Source organism: Choloepus didactylus, chromosome 6 (genome assembly GCF_015220235.1).
Source record: "Choloepus didactylus isolate mChoDid1 chromosome 6, mChoDid1.pri, whole genome shotgun sequence".
Lineage (NCBI taxonomy): Eukaryota > Metazoa > Chordata > Mammalia > Pilosa > Megalonychidae > Choloepus > Choloepus didactylus.
Genome location: NC_051312.1, coordinates 141,262,031 through 141,269,904, shown reverse-complemented (window position 1 = coordinate 141,269,904; position 7,874 = coordinate 141,262,031).

Sequence of the window (7,874 nt, the reverse complement as noted above, 5' to 3'; positions counted from 1 at the left end):
TCTGACACTGAAGACAACAGTGATCGGGCCAACACCCCGAACTAGGGAAGTCCGACATCCAACCTGGGGGCAGATAAAGAAATTATATCTCCGGCATGTGCTCATTCTGAAAATTATACCTATTGGGTTTATATTCCTAACCCCCCATTGCTGCAACAAGGCAACAGTTTGTTCAGTTTTCCCTCCTCCTTATTTTGGCTGCCTGGGTCCAAACCATTGTTGGGCATGGAGGCCACGGGGCATAGGCTGTCAAGGAGACAAAACTAACCCTCTTGGGGGGCATTGCCCCTCCCTTACATCACCCTGTATGGCCCCGGAAGATGGCTGGTTAGCAAGAGATGGGTAAGATTCCTCAGGGAAGGAACAACCTAAGACAGGCACAGTCGCAGAGGGCCATCAGGAGAAAACTTGGGGGCCAACAGAGGTGGGGCACAGAACCTCACCCCCCCAGCTTTGTGAGGGTCTGAACCCTCACCCCTTTTTAAGGGAGTTCTCCTGCCCCTGTGGCTACTTTGTTTCCCACGCCCGGCTCAGATCGGAGCCCAAGTGGCAGACAGAGATCTGGCCAGCAGCTAAAATAAAAAGGGATATGTAGGAAACTGAGTCTTCCATGTTGCCTGAGGCATATCTAGGGTGGTGGCTTAGAACGCTGAGCCGCAGGCCTGCATAGAATGCCATGCAGGCCCGCCCTGTAAAGATGTGTGTCTTGTGACTACCATTGTCTTAAACCTAGATTGTATTCACCTGATGTAAACCTAGATTGGATACACCTGATGTAAATATAGGTACCTGGTGGGCTCTCCCCCACCTGAGCACCTTTAGGATATACACCTGATCTTCTGAAATAAATAGCTGGAGCAAGGCTGCATTGTCGTCCACTTAGCACGAGATGCAAGTGGGCCCCCTGCTCCCTTAATTCTTAGCTTTGTGTCCGTGTCTCATTCCTGCGTCGCCCTGTCAGCAATAAACCTCATTTTGTAAATACTTCATGGTATGAGTACTATGTTCTGGGAGCTATCAGCACTACTTTCAAAAGGAAAAAATTAAAAAGAGTAAAATAAATCAGAATTGATGTTTGCATTCCATAAAGGGGATAATGAAGGCTGGACAATTCTTTCATCACTTTGTATCACAGTTCTATCTACTTTTGGTTTTCTCCTTGAAATAGCAGCTCTGGAGTACTGAACTGAGATGTTATCCACAAAGGCTCGTCATTACTTGTGTCACTCCCCTTAACCTCTATTTCTAAAATATTGTATGGTTATTTTCATAATGTCTGAGTTAACAAGTATGTGAAATGTATCTTATGAGAAGTAAATAGCTGAAACATAAGAAAACTTAAGAAAATCCTGGCTCAAATACTGAACTAATAGGAAGACTTTTTAAATGATCCCAATGCTGATACTCATTCATAGTTGAGTCTTGCTTTCTCTACTAATTAATTAATTAATGTAATATTTCCTTCAACTTTAATTAAGTGGCTATTCCATTTCAGATAAGGGAGATACAAAGCTTTTGTGTTTTGTGAACCCAGAATCTAATGGCATATGCGAAGTAAGGAGATGGATTTTACAGTGTCAGAAAAGCATATATGATGTACCGTAGTAAACCGCATGGCATCTAACTGAGATGAGGTAGTGGAGTGAATCACTATCTGAAGGTAAAGAAAATTAAGTGTGCAGATAACACAGGCCTGTTCCAATCACATAACTCAGAATAATCCACATGTAGACTGAATAACACCAAGTTTGGGTTTGCCCCAAATTCACATTCTAGTCAAACCACACTGTATTTTGAGTCTTAATTCCAATGAGAAAATTGGGGGCACAATATTTCTATTGTTATTTGCAGTGCAGAGATATTCCATTGATTTTGTTCAAATTATTCCTTAGCGTTTCATGGTTTTGTGGGGTTTTCTGGCCATTGGAAATATTTTAATTACATTTTCTAATTTGTAGATGGCATAGAGAAGTACAATTTATCTTTGCATATATATCTAGTATCCCATGACTTTGTTAATTTCACCTATTGGATCTAGTAACTTTTATTTAGGTTCCTTAGCGTTTTCTATATACAGGAATATATCTTTCATGAAGATAGGCAAATGTGTTTTCTTCCAATTTTTATGCCTTTTGTTTAGTTTTCTTACATTATTGTATTGGCTGGTAGCTCAAGTACAACACTAAATGAAAGTGGTAAGAGCAGATATTCTCTTGTCTTTTTCCTGACATTAAGGGGAAACCGTCTATTAAGTATGATTTTAGCTGTAGGTTTTGTTTGTTCTGTTTGTAGAAGGGGTCTCTCTCTCTCCTCCCCCTCTACCTCCTCCCCCCTCTTTTGCCTTCTCATTTTTTGGATTCTCTGAGGATGTAATCAAGAATAGATGCTAAAATTTGACAAATTTTTTTTTGCTTACAGTTTATTACATGGCTTTTCTCTTTTATTCTCATAATATGGTAAAATACATTTGTTTATATTTTGAATGTTAACCCAACCTTTCTTTCCAGGGCTAAAATTCATTTGGTCTTGATGTATTATACTTTTTATGTACTGTTAGGTTCACTTTATTAATATTTTACTAAGGATTATTATATTTGTATTCAGGAAGAATATTGTTCTGTGTTTTTGTGTATTATCTTTTTCTGTTATCTCTTTCTGAAAGACTTTGTGAGGGACTGCCATTATTTATTCTTTAAATGTTTTATAGAACTCACCAGTAAAACTATCTGTGTCAGGAATGTTTTGGTTCTTGCTCATTGTGTTTTTTTTGAAGGTTTTTAATTACTATATCAATTTTTAAATTAACACATGGCCATTCAGATGTTCTCTTTTATCTTGAGTCATTTTTTGTAATTTGTCTTTTAATAAATTTCCCTATTTCATCTAAATCATCAATTTTATTGGTATAAAATTGTCTATTATATTCCTTTAATGTCCTTTCAATGCCTGTAACATCTATAGTGATACTATTTTGTTATTTCTGATGTTGGTAGACTACTCTCTTTTTTTTCTTGATCATTCTGGCTAGATGTTTATTAATTATTGTTCCAAAGAACTAGTGCAGAGTTTGACTTTTTCTATTGTTTTTTTTTTTTTTTTAATTTTACTGAGTTCTGCTCATATCTATATCGTTTCTTTCATTCTACTTATGTTGGGTACAACTTTCTCTTTTTCTAACTTCTTAAGAGAGCAGTTTAGATTACTGAATTTAAATGTCTAATTTTACAATATAAGCATTAAGGCTGTAATCTTATAATGTGAGTCTGTCCCAACATAGTTTCACTTCAAAAACCTACCTCTCAAACTATTTACTGGCTATTTATGTAATACATAAAATCAGCCCACAAAAATTTCTTTTAATTATTAAGATAAATCCATCACACCATTCCCTCCCATTTCTTTAACATGTACTTATACATAGAAGTTATATGTTTCTGTGACTACTGTATGCACCTTCATCCCGAAACCTGCTAGCTGCCTCTTTCTTATTAAATTAATGTTTTTGACATTTCCTCCTAATCTCCTAGATGTCTCCTTGATGCTATTTATAGCTCATCTCTGTGGTGGAGCAGTTTTATAGCATTAGGGAACTGGAAAAGCAAGAGTATTGGTTCTTTCATCCCCCTGTATTTCTCCCAGGATCATGTCATTGAAGAGTAGCTTCTTTTATAGGTGCTACCTCTGGTCCTTTTTAAATTTACAATCTCTGTAAAGGACTTTGTTTGCTAGTGTGAGAAGTAATTCTTTAAAAAAGGTTCAATAACAGATTTGTATAAATCTCCTGAAACCTCGCATCCTTGGGCTTATTTGGGAAATACAGGAAGGGTGGTGGCTTTTCCTTCCTGATCTGGACCCCCTTTTTGCTACTCAGTGAATAGAAGTTTCTTTCTCCACATGTAGGAGATGGATGTTTAACAGCCAGTGCACACCAAGTACATAGCGATGTCCTCTTGCTTGCTTAACTTTGTAGGCTTCAGCTGCCTCATCTCCTAAACCACACTGCCAACCAAATAATTTTACCTGAAACTTCCACAAGTACTTAATCCAAACTTTTCCAAAGTTAGACATTTCATTCTACCCCAAGAATATACCTGTTCTGGTTTGCTAATGCTGTCATTATGCAAAATACCAGAAATGGATTGACTTTTATAAAGGGGTTTATTTGGTTACAAATTTACAGTCTTAAGGCCATAAGGTGTCCAAGGTAAGGCATCAACAACAGGTACCTGCACTGAAGAAGGGCCACTGGAGTCCAGAAAACCTCTGTTAGCTCGGAAGGCACATGGCTGGCGTCTGCTTGCTCTCAGGTGGTGTTTCAAAATGGCATTCTCCAAAATGTCTACATCAGCTTGCAATGGCCATCTTCAAAATGTCTGTCTCAGCTACTCTGAGGTCCTTCTATCTGTGAATTCCTTTATAGGACTCCAGTGATCCAATTAACACCCACCATAAATGGGCAAGGTAACATCTCCATGGATATTATCCAATCAAACGTTTCATTCATAGTTGATTGAGTCACATCTCCATGAGAACACTCAAAGGATTCCAATCTGTCAACACTAATACATCTGTCTCCACAAAACTGCATCAAAGATAATGTCATTTTGGGGGCAATAATACATTCAAACCAGCACAATACTCCTATCACTTTTTCTGTTTTGCTGAGTTGTATCACAACTGCCTAAATTTTCCAACACCTACTTAACTTCTCTAAACTTTAGATTCTCATACAATTTGTTTCAATTTGTCCTCCATTTCAATAACTCTCCTAAACTTACAATATTAAAACTTTTTTCCTAGTGTTATACACAAGCTCCTTAATGATTTGCCCGATTTTTCTAATTCCCTTTCTTAGGCATCCTTCCCATGTTTCTTTTATATGGGAACAATAAAATCCTTGAAATTAAGGTCTACGTCTGTTTAATTTTTGCACCCATAGTGCATAGACTGCAATACCCACTCAGCACATATTTATTTATTGAATGGATAAATAAGTGAATTCATGTTGGAAAATTCCACCCTCCCTGAAAGGGAACAAAAAAATATCAAATAAACTTGACTAACAGTTGGCTTTTCTAAACCTCCAACAAATAAAATTCTAATAGTTGACATCTTTATGCAGTGGTTAGTATTTATATTAGTTAAGAAAAGCTTTATAGGAGAGATCTCTGTGTTGTGAACTGTTTGATATATTAACTCTGATGGTGGATACACAAACCTACACAGGTGTTAAATTTGTACAGAATTTAATACATGCACACATTCACAAACCACCCCCCATCACTCCCAACACACACATAGGTATATAAATAAAATTGCAGAAGTCTGAATAAGATCTGTGGATTGTATCAATGTCCATATGCTGGCTGTGATATAGCATAGTTTTGCAAAACGATACTATTGGGGGATATGGCAAAGTACACAAAGGATCTCTTTATATTCTGATAAATTTATGTGAATCTATAATTATTTCAATAAAAAGCTCAATTGAAAGATATTTAGTTTAGATATATTCTCTTACAAATTTAAAACTTACATGTTTTTAAAATACATATGTTTTTAGCATTTTGAATCTTCCACTCTATTTCCAAGTATAAATTAAGAACGGCTGCCTCCTTGGGCACCAATTACACTTCTCCCAATGTACAGTGCTACATTCATCTTTCTCCCCAACACAACCATGAACTCTGTGAGTACAGACTTTGTCTGTTCTTTTTGTGTATCTATTATTTATCACATATCTTAACATACAGTAAATGACCCACAACATTTTGTCTAATTGAGAGTTAAATCAAATAGTGATACGTGATAATGAAGTGGAAGAATTCGAAGTGAACACAATGGGTAAGTAATATTGGTCTATCTGTACTTTATTTTGGTCCTTTGTAAAATGAGTTGTGTTACGTAATGGACCTATACCAGGTGGTTATTCAGATCGAGCAAACAGTTAACTTCTTATACAGACCACTGTTTCACAGTTTGTGAAGGCACGTAGGTCATGCCTTCACAGTATGATTTTATTCTCAGCATAGCTCTGGGTCACTCAGAGCAAGATACACCAAGCTAGCACAGAAGGGAAGTTCTCGGTGAAGCATTTCTGAAATCCAGCTGCTGCAAATCTGAGGAGTCAGAGAAGCCCTTTTTAGTTCTAGCAACAAGGCTTTATTTTCTCTTCTCCCTGATATGTAGGCATAGTTGGCATTTTTTTTGCAGTAACAGGATACATTTGGAATTTAAATTTAGCATTTACTTTAAGATAAATTAATTTATACTTTCAATATAAAGAATATATTTGGATGACTGTTTGTGAGGTTCATAGTCCTTACCTCCCCAGGAACCAACCCCCAAGATATTCCACCATATATTAGATAGTGTCCAAAGTCCACTTTATACTTTAAATCAAACACATGTGAATTACAAACTTATAGTTCTCAGTCACAGTACAATCACATGAGGAGTACCTGCTAGGACCTTGTTGCAAAAATGGAAAATACCCTCAATAATTTATGACTGCATATTATTGTCTTTAAGGGTATTTGCTTATTTTTTATATCTAACATTTGTCCCTCATTTACTTACAAAAATAATTTTAAGGTTGCTGAAAATAAGAGCTTTACATTTAGGATAGGAAACCAGGATCTCTATAAATACAGAAGGAAAGTGTACAGGAGACAGTTATATCAGTGACTGAAACAGTATATACAGTCCATAAATGGACAGATCTTTACTTTTTAAAATCTTGGAAACCAAAGCAAAAATTAAATTATGAGTTATACAGTTATTATTATATCATAAATGGAAATAAAGCCTTTCTTCCTGAAACTCAAGCATATTTTTTTGTCTAGTGCTTTCTAACAAAATTTCTGCATACAGATATTTATATAATGGGTTGGGAATATTATATGACTTTTTGAATATAGAAGTTTTTAAAAATAGGAAGTACTTTTTATAGAGCTTTAATTGACGCTGCACAAAATAAACTGGATAGCAAATTTGGAAAATTTTGGAAAAACATTTCATTAACTTTTCCAATAAAATTAATATTGGGTAATTGAAATGCTCCCTAAAAGTATAACATTCATGATGGTGCTTTACTTTGATTATGAATAAAAAAAATTACAAGGGTTGGAGAAGATGTGGAGAAATAGGAACATTCAATCACTGCTATTGGGAATGTAAAATGGTGCAGCCACTGTGGAAGACAGTTGGCAGTTCCTCAGAAAGTTAAGTACAGAATTACCAAGTGCAGAATTACCGTATGACCTAGCAATCCCACTTATAAGTAAATACCAAAAATAACTGAAAGTAGGGACTCAAACAGATATTTGCCATAAATGTTCATAGTGGCATTATTCACAATTGCCAAAAGATGAAAGCAACCCACATGTCCATCAACTGATGAATGGATAAACAAAATATGGTATATATATACACACAATGGGATATTATTCTGCTGTAAAAAGGAATGAAGTTCTGCTACAAGCGACAGCATGGATGAACCTTGAAGACATCATGTTGAGTGAAATAAGTCAGTCACAAAAGGACAGATATTTTGCAATCTATTGAGATGAAACAGATAGAAGCAGCAAATTCACAGAGTCAGAAACTGGAATATAGGTTACTAGGAGCCAGGGTGGGGGAGGAAATGGGGGATTAATGTTTAAATTTTAAAGAGTTTCTAACTGGGGAGATGGAAAAGTTTTGGTAATGAATGATGGTGATAGTAGCAGATATTGGGAACATAATTAACAGCACTGAAATATATATTTGAATGAGATTAAATAGAGAAATTTTGGGGCTGTATATGTTACTAGAATAAACAAGTTTTAAAAATTCCATAGAACTCATACAACAAAAACCGTGAATCCTAAGGT